Source organism: Harpia harpyja, chromosome 14 (assembly GCF_026419915.1).
Source record: "Harpia harpyja isolate bHarHar1 chromosome 14, bHarHar1 primary haplotype, whole genome shotgun sequence".
NCBI lineage: Eukaryota > Metazoa > Chordata > Aves > Accipitriformes > Accipitridae > Harpia > Harpia harpyja.
The window spans coordinates 20,903,805-20,922,220 of NC_068953.1; the positions used below are offsets into that span (position 1 = coordinate 20,903,805).

General features: G+C 38.1%; 1 long non-coding RNA gene across 5 annotated transcripts in view; it reads left to right on the forward strand.

Moving 5' to 3' along the window:
• Positions 1 to 18,416, forward strand: part of LOC128151177 (uncharacterized) — a 76,677-nt gene that overhangs the window by 1,261 nt on the left and 57,000 nt on the right. For 4 of the 5 annotated variants that reach the window (XR_008238290.1, XR_008238291.1, XR_008238292.1 and 1 more), the window contains exons 2-3: positions 2,108 to 2,207; positions 3,155 to 3,256. This is a non-coding gene — a long non-coding RNA (uncharacterized LOC128151177). The remainder of the gene's footprint in view (positions 1 to 2,107; positions 2,208 to 3,154; positions 3,257 to 18,416) is intronic. The other variant, XR_008238289.1, reaches the window with a different exon arrangement.

An 18,416-nucleotide genomic window follows, 5' to 3' on the forward strand; every position in this document is an offset into this window, starting at 1 on the left:
CAGGGCTTCACTAGGATCAGAGGCACGTAGTATTTCCTGCTCTGTAAGAGATGGGTACTTTTTACACACTGAGGCTTGTTTTAAGCAAAGTGAGTTTTTTGCTCTGTTCAATAATCCATAGAACTTAAAAATAGTAAGATTTCTTAATATGTAGAAGTAGGACAAGACGTAAATGAAGCTTCAGGAGGCTTTTCAGTTTTAGCGTCTTCACTCTCCGTTTCCAAATGCATGCACTTCTTTAAAGAAAAGCAAACCATGAACAATTAGTGAAAGTTTACAAGATGAAGCTTCCTTGGGACGGTCCTAACATGCACTCTGACCACTTACATAGATTTTATGTCACTATTGGCTGTTGCATTCAATAGAAACACTTACGGTACAACCACAGTAATGCAGCGCTGTTCATCACGTTCACATAAGAATTAAAGCTTAATATACTTCTCTCTTACAGCATTCAAATCTCCTTTTCTACCTACATGGTAAAGCCTGTAGCTTTGCTGAAGTTACTACAGCTTTCCATGAATATAAACTAGAGTAGAATTTGTTCCAAAGTGAATATAATACATAAAACACAATTTATAGTCATATTTAACTGTTCCAAAAGTGCACAGAGTTGTCTGTGTTTAACTACCTTATGGGAATATGCTGGGGTTTTGTTCAAACTTCTACTTTTTTTTTTCTTTTTGAAAATTTTCCGTATATAGGATAGGAAAAGGTCTTGAATGTCAAGAACAGATTTGTGCTATGGAATAGTATCGTGTTTTGTGACAGTTACTGACAGAGTGACATCATAAGGTATAGGAATAAGGTATAAGCATAAATGTTACTTTGAAGATTTGTATTTTCAGACCTAATTTTCTAATATTCATCTTAAAAGTTAGGTTCACTTTTTTTCTGTCCCTCTGTTTGTGATGGCTCCTAAAAGCAAACTGAACCAGTTGGATTTTGTACTCACACTAAAGAACATATTAATATGTACAAGAAAAAAAGGAGGAAAAGAAAGATAATTAATAAAAGCTGTGAATACCAATAACTAATACCTGGAAAATGAAATAAACTTTTAGGAAAAAACTTTGCTAACATCCCTGCACATATCCAATCAACCTTTAGTAATGGAACAAGTATGAAGTGAATGAATTTTACTTCCCTTGCATGAACAGGTTAAGGTGCTTCTCTGGTTCCACTTGCCTGTATGGCAGGGACAGGCTTGCAAGTTTTCACCATGTTTTCTTCTGAGATAAACAATAAAAAGTTGCTCATTTAGGATATCATGAAGTATATACAAAGACACTTTCTGAACTTTAAACTAAACTGAGAACACCTTCAGGTATTTTCTTATCCACATTTATTTTGTGGGCAGAAATACCAAGTTCAATTTATAAGAAATTTGCTCCTATTCCCACAGACTACGGAGGAAGTAGGATCAGGCTCTCACTGATGTTTTGATTATCACAACAGAAAAATGCCACCAAGTAATCTTTCATGCAGACATTATACAGCAGTTCACTGTACTTTAATCCATCTCCTACTTTTTTTTTTTTATTTCCAATAAAAGGAACAATGTACACTCGACATGAACTCTAAGATTTAAATGAAGTTTCATGCGTGCTAATATTAGAGAGACATTAATAATAAATTGGGAAGCAGGCAAGTCTAAGATGATTTCTGACTTGGTTTTGTACCTCAGACACTAGAACTTGAACTGCAGAGTTTGACACTGACACTTTTTAGGGAACAAAGTCTCTCTCCTACTACCTCCTCCACCCCCCAATTCAAATCTCATCTGAGAAGTGCTGAAATGAAGCTGTCACTCAGGCCTGCTCAGGGACCTGTCAGCAAAACATTGAGCCTTTTCATTTTGATGGGTCAGCCTGCAATCCCCTTGAAAGAGAAGTCCGTGCCACTGTGGTTTTTCTTTCTGCAGGAATTCTGAATTCTAATGAAACTCCAAATCGCTCAATAAAGGCAGGGGCATGGGGAAGTAATCCAGCCCAGATCGGAGTGAAATTTGTATTTTATCTTTTTTTCCCCCAGACCATTATTCTAATAGCATTCACAAAGGGTTGTGGGTTTTTTCTTCTCCCCCCCCCCCTTTTTTTTTTTGCAGGGCAGGCACAAACAGAATGAGGTGTCCTTTGTCTTGATGCTACACTGAGATTAGGTAGCGGCTTTCTGAAAATGAAAGGGCATGGCTCAAATTTTCTTGGGTAAATATCCATCCACCTATTGCAGTCTGCATCTCCACTGCTACAAATATCTCTAATGTATGACTGTGCTAAGAGAAAGAGAAAATTTCACATTAGCATTTCTTCCCCAGAAGAAACAGTCTTTCATTAACACTGTACAAAGCTTTTTCAAGCCAAGAAGGAAAACTGTACCTTTCTCTTTCCCTCTGTTCTCAACTTTTCCTTCCAGATTAGTTACTACCTATGACTGATAACAGGATGGAGGGGAGAGGATGCAGAGAGAGAGAAAATAATTTATATAATATGTTGATGTATTCTCTTTAAAGCAGCTTTATTAACACACATGTTTTATGCTTTTAAAATATGTATGAATTCAGTAGCCCTTTTATGTTTCCTCCCATTGAAGGCTGTTTATTTTAACAAGGAGATAATTGTATTTTGCTAACTGTTTAAAATTTGGAATCATTAGAGAAGATATAGGCAGCCTGAACAGACATAGAATTTATGACATGGTCAGTGCTATAGCCTAGCGCTTTTTTTATATTTTGGAGTTAAGGGTGATCCTACTCATTTTTTTTATATAGACTTCTCTGTACAGTGCACAATAATTTAAAGAGCAATTAAGGCAATTAAACACAATCAGATTTAAAAGCCAAATAACTTTGAAATAAAAAAAATTTCCAGCTGAGTATCATGCACAAAAGCATTATGTGAAAAATACAAAGCATAGTCTCTTTGAGTAATATTTTATGGAACTAGAAAATAGAAATACAGATGGAAAACTAGCTAAAAATTTTGAATTTAAAGCACAATCTAATGCAATGATGTAAAGGTATCAATTAGATGGTGTAACACTGCTAATAGCATGACATTGTCTGGTTAACCTGCAAGTATGCCCATCAGTAATGTCTCAATGCTACAGCAACCCTCCCACCCTATAGTTATGTTTGTGTTATTCAATCTTGCAGAATCACCATCTTCAGGCTCTCACCCTCTCTCTGCAAGACATGACCCAAACATCTCATCTTCCTCTGCTCTGCCTGTCCAAAGAGAATCTATTACAACCCCAGGTATTGAAAAACCCAGATATATTTATGTGGTACACAGCAAACCAATGCATATATGTGTATGTGCTTGTGCACAGTACATATATCTTTCTACTATTTTCTTGAGCGTTGTGATCAAACTTGGATGCCAGAAAAAGTATAGCATGTAATTTTCCTTGGTGATGACCTTCAGACATTCTTTTTTCCCCATGATTGGCACACGTCTCCATGGGAAATCATTATAATAGACCCCTATTTCTCTACCTACGCTGTCAGGGGCTGCTAAAACTATACTTCATTTACCCTGCTATACCTCACTATTGCACCATAGGTAGCATGTATGATCACCCAGAGTTCTGATGCTGCATTACACCTGGACACCTAGAAAGCAGTTAAAACAGTGATAGACACTGCTACCTTCCTTTTGTCAGGACATGAATGGCACTTTCTCTTTGCTGTATGAAATCCATACCATTTTCCTTCACTCTCTTGCATGGCAAGTAAAGGCAGGGACTTGGATAAAGCAAAAGGTACTACTTTTGTCTTGGTTCCAAAGGATACATTTTATTTTAAAGATTATGTTTAATGTGTGCAGTAAACACTCTCACATGCGGTTCAAGATTGGTATGTCTGTGTTTATATAAATCTACCTGCCCCATTAGAGAGAGAGAGAGAGAGAGAGAGAGAGAGATTTGTGTATGTGTATATAAAGGACACACATATAATATTTTTTAAATGGCTAAATGCTTGCAAATCTCCAATTCAGTAGGTGCTGTGCTTCTTAAAACACATGTGCCACAAAGATAGCCTTTGATTTTATCATGGCTATTTTGTCATATACTTTAAACGAGAGATGCATGCACTTAATAATGGGGAAGGTGCCATAATCATTTACCTTTTCAGTATGTTCGAAGTCACACAAAGCAAATGTTGGTTTTCATTCATTGTCAAGTGCCTGATGATTGCTGATTGCAAAAACTTTATAATGGAAATTTTCCTTCCAGTGCATCACCAGTTTGCACTTGCATAACAAATAATTTAAGACTCTGCCTTGAAAACTTAACATTGGCTAAAATGTTTAGTGTAGAACAGAGCATTGCTTTCATATTATCTGTTTGGTAGTGCTCAACCTTGAACCTTCTAAAAACAGAAGGAAAACTTATCCCTATTTCATTTGATGGTATGATCCAATACCAAAGACAAACTGAACGCTGCACCTCTACAAAGACAAGCAAACATTCTGGATGAGATTGAGCTGAATTAAGTTACTCTACTCAAAAATCAACCTAATTGTCATCTTTCTTTCACTGGTCCAAGTCCAATTCATACCTTATGTAGTTTCACCTACTTCAGCCAAATTCCCCCTGCTTGGAGGCAAATGTGTGGAGGAATCACAGACCGGAGCGATGCTGCATCCTCTGGTAAGGGTGATAACCCATCCTGTCTTAATGGGAGTCCTGGTTTGGGGAGGTGAGGCTGCCAATGTACAGACCCACAAGTCTAGATCATCCCATATTCTTTGTTCCAGCTCGACAGAAGTTGTCACAGTCCAGCTTTTACTTAAAAGCTTGCAACCAGTCTCATAGTTCTGTATGCATTAACTCTTCCTTAGTAAAACAAGCAGCCTCAACTCAGTTATTGGCAATCACAGAGCTTCTGTGAAGCATTTTACCCCGAATCAGAAGATGGAAGTGTTTGTGATCAGAAACATCAGGGTCTTCTCCCTCTGGCCCCTGAAGGTATGGGATGTGGAAAGATTACGGATTCAGACTAATGGGAGGTACCAGAAATTTTAAAAGTGTTACCTACTCATGTACCAAAAACCCACTTAGCAAATTTAGCACCTTTATCTTTTCTTTCTCACCTTTCTCATGTAAATGACAAAATAAATAACTTGACTTCACAAAGTAGTCCAACAACTTACAAATCAAAGATCTGGTCAAATGCATCCAAAAAAACCCCCACTGGGTACACTGGCAAAATGTGACCAGCTACTAACCAACATGACTATTTCTCTAACCTTTACTCATGTTGAATAACACTTACCCGAATGGGACCCCATGGAAGAGTCAATCTCCACATGAGATCTGAAGGATCAGAGTCCAAGTAGCAAAACATATAGTTAAATGGGCTAAATTAATCTTCAGGTTAATTAATGGCATTCTAGGCTTATTCTAGCAATATGTCATTCTAGTTCATCCTAGTACTATTCTATTTCCCATAAGAATCTTAATATTTTGCGGTATTTTTATTACAAAATTTCAGTCTCCCGGTGGCCTGGTCTTAATTACTTTGATAGAGTTAAGGCTTGATTTACACCAGTGGCTACTGTTTGTGAACATAAACACTAGGACATTTTGATAAAATTAAAAATGTTGTTGCCTTGTGAGCTGGTAAGGTTTAACAAGCACGGACAATATTGCCAAGATAATTAAAGCTTTTTTTCTATTTCATTCAACAAAGTGGTATCTTTATCTGTACGGTTTTACTTCTTTTTTTTTTTTTTTTTTTTTATTTTTGGTGTGTTCTTATTTTACTTGGTGTATTCTTATGCAGACCCTCCTAAATGTTAAAAACCACAATGATAAACCCAGGAAGCACTCCAGATACATCTACAGTAGCGTAAGACCTGTTCCTCCCGCCCCAATCCCCTTATAATTGGTTAAGATGTTCAATATAAGGGATAAATGAATGCCCCTCTCCTGCTTGCTCACAGTATGCCACAAAACCCTGAAAGGGTTAATTGGCATTTTAAGAAAAGGTAATTGTAAAGCATATCTGCTGGGGTTATCCCCAGAATTGGGGGGGTGGTGCATAGGTCTCCCACCCACTGGAGCATCTCACATCTTGAAGAGCATGCTGAAGACAAAAGCAGTACTACTGCTGTTTCTTGATTTTCACTTTCAGCTCTAACTGCTAACCCCCAATGTGCTCTTTTGAGTTTACTGTATCAAGCTAGTACTTACGGCAGAGTATATATGTACTGTGTCTTGACTGTAAAATTATACTGACATTGTAAGCATAAATATAAATCTCTGTGTATTTAAATCATACATAATTTACTGCTGGATTTATTGGTTGCAGAGGAGCACACTGACTGGAGTGGGTGCTCTAAAAAAAAAAAATTGGATGGAGAGATTGGCTACACTTATAATTTTAAATAAACCAAACATTTCACTGAGTAAAATATATAACCTGGCACATAAAAAGAAATGTTGTTTTAAGTAAGTGAAAAGTCAAACTGAATCTGAGTGAGGTCATAGGTGGCCATTTTCTTACGATATCAAACCCTCTGCCAGTTGTTTGTAGATGCTCATAACATTTTTATCCTCTGAAAATATATATTTCATGTTCACTTTTGCCAACTGCAACTTTTTCCATGATGATGTTCTAATGCATTCTAGTGAGCAAAGAAAAGTCATATACACTGGAACACAAAGGAGACACTTTTCTTCTAGCTTTGGGCTGACAAATATTCAAGAGCTAATGTCAATTTGGGCGTTTTATTCAAGCAAAATTTTTCTGGGCACATGAGTTGATTCCCATATAACTTTTCTTTGGAGCTTGGCCTTAGGTATTCAGTTTGCAAGAGACAGAGCTCCTGCATTTTTTTTTTTTTTTATAATGTCATCTATCACAGTGTACAAAAAAGGGGTGGCTTTACCCTTTTAGTCCTAGATTCATCAACCTTTACAATCAGTGATTCCTCCCTTCATGCCCTGTCCCCACTGAGATTATGTCCATAAAGTGCAAACTATAGAAATGCTTACTGTGAGGAGGATGGCAGAATATGATCCCATACATTTTCTACTCACATTTAGGATTAAATTCACCACCTTGAAGAAAACTCTCTTTTGATGAAATCAATGTAACTATTTGTACAAGCCTATGGCAGTAAAGGAAGGTTGCATACCTATTCATTAATAAGTATCTTAAATCTTTAGCGTGAGTTTCATAAAAAAAACCCACCAAACCCTATTCCACCCCTCTGTTCTAACCACTCATGTACCTGTATCTCCCCACTTCCTGTAACTAACCCACCCCTCGACAATACTCTTTCCTAAATTAAAGAAAGCATCACAGCTGGTTTTGAGCAGAATATTTCTTTTAAAAACAATCAGCTGTGCTTTTAATTACATTGCATTACATCCTGCAACACCTTTACAGCTGGACAACTGATTTTTAGTACTGGTATTTTTCACTGTGAATTTAATGCAGGAGGTTGGTCTTGCTCATCCCACATCATCACATGAACATACAGCAAAAAGCACGGTTGTGTACTAACTTCTACATTAGATAACAAAAACTGAAAAATTCAATTGCTAGGACTCTTAGAGGGCATCAGAGGTTTAACTATATGCAGCTGAGAGTTATTTCATATTTGCTGGCCAGTGAAGTTTTTATCTGTACATGTTGGGAGCAAAACACCTCTCACAAGTAGGCAACTCCAGGAAATGCTGAGCCTGGCAACTCTTAGACAGCATGAGCATTTGTTTTGTCCCATATTAAAGGCTAGTGACACAATCAAGGTCCCTGTAATATTTTTCAGAATATTGGCCTTTCTCTTTCTAGGCTGCCATTAATATTTAAGAGTAAGTTCTTGCTGCTGTAGTTTTGGGGTGTTCAAGTACAAATTAGCTGCCTGCATCTTCAGTAGATATTTATTCCAATATATCTCTCTCATGGGGTATTCACTCAAATGAGTCCCTGTGAAATTCTTGTCATTGTTGAGCACATCTCCTAGATCCTTTCCTCTTTGCTTTCTGCATTTTCACTTCGTGAAGATGCTTAATGCAGTATAATTGAAACAATTTTATTGTCTCCAGCCATCCATTCTACTGTTTCAGTGGCAGAAAATACTGGTCAATTTGACAAGTTAATATGACTTTAGTGGTCATTTGAACTCCTTTAAGCCACTGGGTGCTAAAATCACTTATCTTCCTCCACCTGCAAACTGAATATAACTGGTCCGTGAGAAAAGGAGGAGAAAATTCTTTTCCACCAAAAACATTTACTGGAAGAGATAATTCCAAGTTTTACTAACTGATAGGGAATTGACTCTTCCTACAACGGTTCTGAACCACTTGAGAGCAAAACTTGGTACTCTCACCTGGAGCTCCACTGATACCTTCAAACGTTAGCTTTTCTTCTTCCCACAGGGCTGGATCATTAAAGACAGAATGGGTTACACAGCCATTTCAACTCTTCCTTTTGGATAGATCATTTTTTGTAATCTAATTTATCTATTAATTGGATGCCTAGTGTTCAACAAATGCAGTTCAAGTGTAAACTTGAGCTTAGTGCTTTGACAGTATAACTCCAAGTAGATATGTACAGTAGATATGGAGCAACTGCCAAAGAGAAGAAAACATTTCTTTCTCCTACCTTCCCACCCCCCTTTAAGCATACCTAATTTGCCTGTGGAACTCAATATCAGTAGATACAGTTAAGCCAAAAGCTCAATTTTTTTTCTAACAAGTTCTGTTTCTGTGTATATTAACAACACACCAGAAGCATAGGTTATAATTTTTCAAGATCTCTCAAGCTTCCTTCTCAAACTGCCATGCAAACAAAGTATCACATACATATAAGAATTATATGAAGGACTTGATCCTGTTCCCCTTGAAGTCAATGGCATTCCAATTAAATCAACTAGAGCCCACCATATTTTTACTTTAGATCTATTTTTTTAGATTATATGTTAGCCTATATAGATTATACCATACACTCACATAACATCCATAATGGTTCCATTGAATTATAGCCACAACTACCAGAGAGGTATTGCAGTTAACTCCTGCCAAGAGGTCACCCTGGGAAGTTTCTGATAAATCAATGGGAGCTTTATGGACTGGTTTTCTTCTCCCTTCCAGGAATAAATGCAAACAGTGTCACTGTCTGGACACTTGTGTTCTGCACCAAGACTAATTCATCAGTGTGCTGAGAAATGCCATTCTGGTCTCTCCTACTGCACCCTTTCCCTTCGATACCTTGCATTTCGGTTCCTATTCTTTAAAAACTGTTCAATAGGAGAACACAGGTAGCGTTAAACTAACACAGGTTTCTTTGTATCATTCGTACTCCAGTAGAGTCACTTTTCAAATCACATGAACTTGCTCATTTTAATGAGATCCCCATAATGAAACACCCCACTTCAGAAACCTACCACCTTTGTGTCTTTAAATATAAACTTTGAGGACACATTTAGTAACATTATAATCTTGTTACAGGGATACTTTTTTTTAAACAGCAATTAGCAGACCCTCAATAACAGCATCAGTTTTTCCTTACAAAGCCAACACAATTACTGCTCTGAAAAAAGGCTACATGTCAGAAAACATAAGCTAGCTGCTCTTCCTAAAAAACACACATCTAAATTCTTCCACTAGCCCGGTTTCCTACAGATTTCTGTCCTTTAGCCCTTGCTCCTCATCTATATCCTCACCATACGCTCTGTTCAGGAAGTATGAGGAGATGCTGCAGCCCACCAGCTGTTCCCAACGCGAGCGCGGAAGGGTTGAGTCCTGCCCACCTTCCCCTCGGTGGGGGTACTCCTTTGGGTTTCTCTCCTCTACCGATTTTCACCAAACTTACAAGAACTTAATTATCAGTGACATTTCTGCCCTTCTGTCAAATTCAGTTGAAAAAAAGCAACAATACTAGGAGGCGACTGACAGGTAAAGCAAATGCTCATGTAAGCCTCATTTTTGTAGGTACGCAGCCTAAGGGATGCCATAAAAATCTACAGAAAGTCTAAAGCCCTGCATTAGAAATACTGCTAGCTGCATGATCTGAGTTAATGCTTCATTTGTATATGGGTGTGTATTTAGAGATAATTAATATTAGCTGTGACTTTTGAGGCTGGTATCAACACAGTCTCCCTTTGTAGTGCCTACAGTTTTGTAAATGCAAATAATTTTGAGTTCAGTTTTGCATTTTTAATTATTAGCAGGCAGAGTTCCTTTGGTATTTAACTGTCTAACCATGACTCAGGGTAGACACACACATTCATGGAATTAATTGTGACTAGGACTTTCAGGTGTAAAGAAATCAAAGTGGATTTTTTTTAAGATTGCCCCCCAAGTGAATCTTGAACAGAAGGATTTGAGATGCATGGGCTTGGATTTATTTTTTAAATCTTTGGTCAAAGACATTTCTGTTAGTTGAACTATGGTAGTGTATGTAACATTAATATGAATTCACACTGTTGTGAACACTTACAGTATAGTATTGGGGGGGAGGAAATATACTGTGATATTAAAAAAAACATTATTTCGAGGTAGGCATGCCAAAAGCAGTTCTCTGGAACAGAAGGTGGCCTAATTATTAAAAGAAATGGCTTCCATCTCTATGATGGTCTGACTGTTTGTGGATAAAATCCTACAACTGTGAAGGGCCTCATGCACTGCAAAAAAAAAAAAAAAAAAAAAGGAAAAAATATCAAAGTGTTCAGCAGCCATACATCAGAGAGACTATACAAGAAGGGTATCGTATTTTTAGAGACCCCAGAATTCCTGAGCAAAGTAGTAGTTAGTACTAGGTCTACATCAAAAGAAAACAACATTCTGTGTCATTGCTGGCCTCCTCTGTGATGTTTTGCCCTCAGCTTCATAATACTCAAAAAGTCATGGTTAAAAAAGACAGACTGTCCCTTTAAAATTAGATCATCCCTTTTATTAATATGCAGAATGAGTTGTCAATTGACCAAGCAACAAATGTACATCCTCATATCCTCATTTTCACTTCTATCTATGAATATTTTAAAACCCTAATGTGTGCTTGGCCATTTGGGTTTTAAGCAAAGACTTATCACAGTGTAAAACCCCTCATTTTTATCCCTTAGCTGAGGGCTTCTTTTTCCCTTTTCCAGGGTGTCATTAAAAATCTGATGCCAAGAGCTGGGACTTGGCAGGGTTTGCGATATAATTTGCAATCTGCAGTGTTTGCTGGCTAGCCCCCACCTGCCCCCCTCTTTTTTTTTTTTTTTTTTTTTTTTAAACCAGCCTGCCTGCTAGAGTCAATAGGGGGCATCCCTCATCTGTCTAAAAGAAAAATAGCAGCATACTAATTAGAATTCTATTTGCCAGAAGCCTCGGAGTTGCTGTGCTTATAGATTTCAAGCTTCTTTTGTTTGAATTAAATTGCCAACTTTTCCCCCCCTCCTCCCTTTCCTTCTTTGCACTAGGCATGAGAGAGCGGGTGCCTTATTTGATTGAAAGAGGGGGTAGGGGGATGGGGAGGAGGAAAGCCTTAGCTATGGAAATGCTGAGGAAATGTCAGGGTTGTGTTTAAAAATGCCTGGTATGCTTTTCAGTGCCTGACTCCTGTCTTTCTAGCAGGGTTGTGGAGGGGAGGAAAGGGGGCCTGGCATTAAGCTCAGGCACTCTGCCCCTTCTCCCTGACACTGAAATTCTGGGGGAGAGCTGACATGCTTTTCCCCCAGCTCAAAGCCAGATAGTTCAAGCTTGGGTAAAACCTTGGGATGAGATCACAAAGCTTGTTCGTAACAGAACACACAACATCTCTGTTTTTCTGTTAATACCTCCTTTTGTACGCGTCGTGTAGGGTGAGGGAGGGGCCAGGAGATATGTCATAAATCCAAAGGAAAATGTCACATTTAACATTAACTTGTTTTCATAACCCTGTGAAAGAATTCAAGCTTTCCCCATTAAAATGTCATAATTAACTGTTGAGAAGTTTTATTACAAATAATTTTTTAATTTCACGAATAACTGAGCAAAATGAACATCCAAAAGTTTTTCACTGCCCTTAAGAGTCTGAATATATACATACGTAATTTATTTTTACATGCAAAGAAGAGTTTCACAGAGCAAGCTTCAAGCACAGCCACATTTATGCAACTTCCTAAGTTTAGGTGACCAAATAATATTAAGACTGAGCTTACTTTCCATCACCACAAATTATGCCCATGCACAATACAGCCATTGACTCCAGCCATTCACAGTCAAGTCTCATGCACTGATTCACAACCAGGGATAAGTGAATCATGGGGACAGAATAATGCATTCTATGATCTTCATATTCCTCATAATGATGGAATGCTTGCAAAGGAATAAGAATTCTTTTCAAACGCATTAATCAGTCAAATTTACTTGATATTTTCATGGATTTGCTTTCTCCTTACAAATTCTTAACAGAGCTCACCTATAGCTGTGATGGGAGCTCTCGGATGGCACTGCTGTTCCCTACCCAAATAAGATTATATCCTTTATTTGACTTCTGGCATAAATACTACATAAATACTTACTATACAGCATGTTTAGAATTCTTGTATGCATCAGCTTAAAGCTTTCTTTCCATACTGTTCATTCATCCTAATGCAATTTTGTTTCATAAATGTCCACAAAAGGGCAACATATTTTGGACAGTATGAACATGGGAAAAGGAAATTAAGGCCAATTCCAAGTTTGCCTTTTTTGTCTGACGGTACTTAAAAATAGTAATTGGTAAAGCCAAGTTCTATTCCTGAAAAATTTGACCCTTAAATTTGGTGTAAAAATAATACTGAAATATGCGATCATGTTTGACATAAATATTGTTGTAATTTCATCTTTTAAACCATGAAACCTTGAAAAATTCATGATATTCTAATTTTTTGACAGAATTCAGGCTCATGCCTGAAATACTACCTTTTCCTTTAAAAAAATTACATAGGCTTTATCGTAGCATATTTGATTTTGGCTTAGTATATGCTGTGATTATTTTTGCACAGTCCTTCAAAATAAATTTCCCCGAAAAACACAGCTAACCATTGCATTTTTATGTATTCATTAGAGATAAGATCTTAAAGGAAAGAGGGAAAATAGGGACATTAGTAACTCTTACATATACTCCTCAGTGCTATTATATTTTAATTAGCACAGTTTGCAGGCTGTAACCTTTCCTAGGCCTACATGATGCATGAATATTTTATTTGCATTACTATAAAGTAAAAATAATTTGATTATCATTCATACTATTTATGATTACATGTTTCTAGACACGCACATAGTCTCTATTTATAGCAGACTTTAACGTTCTTAAATAGCATAGAGTGCTGACAAGCAAAGTATTGATGTTTACAGTATCATGCAAACCCTGAAGCCAACCATGTTCACATCCCTTTGAATTACTTTTCCAATTCAAAGCCTCTAAGAACCCAGACCTCCTTTATCTCTTCTCGTTATAAAAAGTGGCAGGAGGCAGAGTGGCAGAATGACCCACAAGATGGCACCTGTCACCAGTGGGATTTCTTCTGCCTTCTGCAGGCCAAATTTTGTTTGAACTCACTATGGCCTCTGTCATATCCTCATTTTCCCTTCCACTCTTGCCTCTCCTTCTTAATCCCCTTCGTGCAGGCTCAGGCTCTGTTTACCCAGCTTCCGAAACCTTTTTTCTGCAAGAAGCCAAAATAAAACTTTATTGAAAGAGGGGCTCAGGATTAAGAGGCAAACCCCATACAGGAAGAAGCCAGCTATACCACCTGCCACCTTTGCCTGGCTTCGCTTAAAGACAGTTTCTCCTACACGCGATTACCAGGCTCATTCTTATAGATGTGCAACTGAAATACATGATTACTTTAGGTCTCAAAGGTGAGGGAGTTGATTAGCTCTCTAATGAAGCCTTTTGTTATTACTTACAGACAAAGTACATCACACAGATAGAACATACCATAAGACTGCTTCCTTACACCAGGCCAGACATATTTTAACTGGTAAGATCATCTAGAGCAACGAGGTGAAACAGTTTCTATAAATACAGAATCAATGGATTTTTTAAAAAACAGATTAAAGGCAGTGACAGAAAACAACAAACAAGCACCATAAGACCATTAGGCCTAATGTTCCAAAGATGAAACTGATAATTCATCTGCTACACAAGTCATTTTCTACTTTGCCCAAAATTACATAAGGGAACATTTACTAGTTGCCTAATACAGAGTTATAGTAAGTCTATAAAGATGATGTTGATGAACAACCCTCTTCTCTTTGACTACACAAAGGGCCAAACCCAAACGCTCTTACAGAGACACAGCATCCACAGAAAAAGCTTCAAGTTGCAGGTCACTCCATCACTTAATTTCACCAACTGCAAAGAGAATTGTTCTTCCACACAAAAGGATTCAGCAGATCATTGGGACCTACACAGAGCCTGGAGAACCAAGCAGCTCTTCTCTTGGGCCATGCAGCCATTCTGGCCTTTGCTGCTACTCTACCTCCACCTCCAGCTTTGAAGACTTGCATGCCCCCAGGTTTTCCTGTACCTTGTTGTGCCTGAGCACACCACATCGGGCTGTTGGTTTCTTCCATTAATGTCTTTGTGGCTTGAAAAGGGAAAATATCTTACACCCTATTCCTAATTGTCCTCGTTGTTCCTTCTATCAACTTCAAAAATGCACCTAATTACCCCAAAGCATAAATAGGGTCTTTAAGTAGCCACCAGTAAGGACAGGAGGGAAGAATGGTTCCAAGTCTCCTTTTTTCCTAATGAAAGAGGGCACAAGCCTTGAGTCTTAGCTAGGGAAACATCTTAAGTCATTAAGAATCTCATAGTTTCACCAAACCTAGTTAAGAAACTCTTGTTTATGTGTTATTTTATACCAAGTCAAAATTATTAAAACCAATGCAGTTACATTTAGACAGAGGTTAATCATAGTGTTAAAACCGGCTATTACTATTCTGAAAACTTTAAAATATTAACATCACCCCAATGATTAAGGATATCCTTTCAATAACTGTCCACGATTAACACAAACAGCAGACTGCATTTCTGTAGCCCATATAAGTTGTTTTTGCTCCAAACATCAGAAGTAGTTCTCACCTTTCATGCAAAACAATCAGGCCGTAAACATGTATTTTACTGAAATTCATCAAATCCTGGAAATCAGTACAGATCCCAAGAAGCCAGCTTCATTTTGGTGTTCCCTTCATAAGCAACTGAGGAATAATCTAGGTAAAGAAACCAACAATATCCTCCCTTTGAATTAGAAAATGTGGATTCATAAAACTAAAGTGGGTTTATGAATCAGGCCAATTTGCCTTAAGTTTTGGGGGAGGGGCGATTTGTTTTGACCTTTTTGATTTTTCATTTTGAAATTACTTTTATTTCAGTTTTTTTTCTGGTAGATTATGAAATCAAGCAAGTCCAACCCAGAATGAACCATTTTGATCAATCTGAAAGGCAGCTTTTTTGAGAATTTTCCTCTGCCAAGAATTTGAAAATGTCACATTTCATTCCAGTATGAACAGAAGCCAGATTTTGAACTCTACAAATCCTTTGCGAAACAAAATTTCTGTCTTTTCACAACTCCAAAATTAATTTTCCTCAAAGACTGCAGGGTGGCTTAAGATAGTGGTCAGCAATTACAGATAACACATGGGTGGATTTTAATAGCATTAGCGTGGTAGAGGCAAGGCCAGGATCGCGGAGTCGGAGCATCTTGAGGGAAGACTGTGAGAAGCACCAGCTCTCCCAGCTCCTGGCTCTCAGTGAATCCCAAGCTCAGGCAAGCTGGGCTCCAATGCCTCACTTCAAAGCAAGATATAGACACTGAAGTGAACGCCAGCATTTCCTAGCTCCCACTGAGTTTCTATCAATACTCTTAAACTTTAAAAAAGAAAAATACAATCTGGCATAACAGGCTTAGAATACTGCTGACTACTGCTACAAGAAACTCTCTACAACTGGAACCTATATAGGGATATAAATCCAAGAGCTGACCTGTAGCTTTCCACCCAGCCAAGGAAGCTATTAAATTCTTCCTGATACAAGTTACTCTCCAGGAACATGGCGCCATTTCCTGAAAAAAAAAAAAAACCAACCTCCCAATGTCCCTATAAAGTGCCATTTCCTAAGGATTGTGATTTTGCCACAGAACTATTTAAGAAAACTTGGAAGTCACGAGGCCAGATCTGCATCAAATCACAACTCTGTGGCATCAAGGCATCACACTTTCTCTTGTGGCACTGCACAGAAATATCTCACCCTGCCATAGACCTTCTCTGGAATGATTCTGGCATAGGCAAGAGCAACGCTCAGGTAGAAGCAACCTCATGAAGGCCACACAACCACTACAAGTCAGGCATGTAAAAACCATGGCATCCCTTTTTTACTGGATGTATTTCACAGCCATCCAACCAGACCCAAACACCATTCACTCCTCAATGGGCCAAAGCCGTCCCACCATCTCCCACTGCACGCAGGACAGTCTCCTTCCTTTGCTCACCAAGGGCGATGGGTCTGGCAGAGGGCTAGGCACAGAGCACACTGCCTGGGCTTTGCAAAACTTGCCTGTACTTCACAAAAGCACTCCAAAAGGAGTTTTAGTTTTGAAGCATTGTAATTAAACTCATCTACAGCTGGTGCAATAGAACAAGTAAGAGAAATTCTCTGTGTGTCAAGGACAGCTATCATTTGTGCTTTTTTATCACTACTGGTTCACAGCATTTGCTGTGTGAGCTCCACTGCTTCTGCTGCTTTTAACTACCATCCTGCTCACTTGGGAGTCATATTTAAGGTCAGCCAGTGTGCATTAGTCCTACCCAGAGTAAAAATTTACTCCTTACACCGGAAATGACAGGCCTGTAAACACATGAAGAAAAAAACCCATTCATTATTTATAAAAAAGCAAAACTACAGGGCTGTCTTTTCTTGCATTACACAAATCCAGTATGAAAACTCTAACCTGTATATTATTATAAAAGCTCTGTCCCCTGTAACATCTCTTTGTTTTTGTAATTATTTTAGGCTTTCCACTCAGGAGCAATAAAAAGAGCTTATATTTTCCCAGCAGTCAGATGAAATAACTTTGAAATCATGCCTTGTAGTTTTCTTTAGTATAATTAATCTCAAGTTGTCACTCCCCCCACCCGATATTATAGTCTCATTGGAATGGATGGGGCAGGGGGAAGAAACAGTGAGGAGAAGAATATTTTGGTTTTCATCCCAGTTAACCAGTCTTTCTCCAAAACAAGATCATAAAAATCAAACAAAACAAGCAAGAGAGAATCCTCCACCAACAAATTTATCAAGAGCGAATTTTCTGCAGGCTTGCTAAACTGTTATAAAGGGGAGGAGGTAGAGATCAAATATACTGTTGAGTAAGGAAACAGAGAGCACAAACTTTGTCCTCAGCTCGGGGACAATGATGCTCAAAGATTAACCCACCCTCTCAATTAACACCTCACATGAAAATCCCAGCAAGGTCATGGGATCTGTGCTGCAACTCGGTCAATCAGCATTGCCTGCCTCCATACAAACCAAGATCGAATGCAGAATTAACACTGGTCCCCCAAGCCCTCGCTCACAGACTCACGTCAGATTAAGCCCTTGCATGGAGGAGATATGAAAAGCATTTCTAATTAGGGTCTGAGGTTACTGGTTAAAATGCAGTCGAGCAGTCTACCAACCATTCTTCTCCCCTTTTTTTTTTTATAATTTTAATTAAACTCAGATACTATTTAATTCCTACCTGCATATATTTAGTACTACTTGAATGCAAACCTGATAAAGAATACTCCTGATCCCCACTTAGCTGCCACAAGCACTTATTAAAAGGAGGGTGACTGTCTTCAAGATCTTCCATGGGTCCCTTTGCAATAATTACTTTTTCTATCAAATGAAAAGCATAATATTTTTCTGTAAATAGATTTTTTTTTTTTCCCTTGTGAAACCTTGACTTCTCTACTCTTGTGACAAAATTATAATTATAACTTCAGTGTAGCGGTTAGTTACTGTCATTCCAGTCCATGAGGAGGCTTTTTTCCATCTATGCTCTGCTCCTCTTATTCCATTGCTTATAGGATTCTTGAGACATACACTTGAGGACATTTTGCACCCCTTTATTCTTACAGAAGCATTGCTGTACATCCTGTGTTTTAGGGAAGAGGAGGGAGGGGACTTAGCACTGGTCAGATCCTGTTAAATTATTTGTAATTCTAGGGCACTACACAACATTTCTGCCATTGTGTGATTAGCAATCTAGATCTCTCCATAACAATTTTTAATATCTACCATGACCCTCGAAGACTAATGCTACATCTACAGCATACTAAAGCCTTGTGACTCCAAATTATAGCTCTGAATAATTCAGGAATTGTAGCAGTAGCTCAGTACTTATTAAAGCATTGGGAAAACTTTGGGATTCTCATATCTACAGGCCCTTCATTATTATTCTGATTATAAA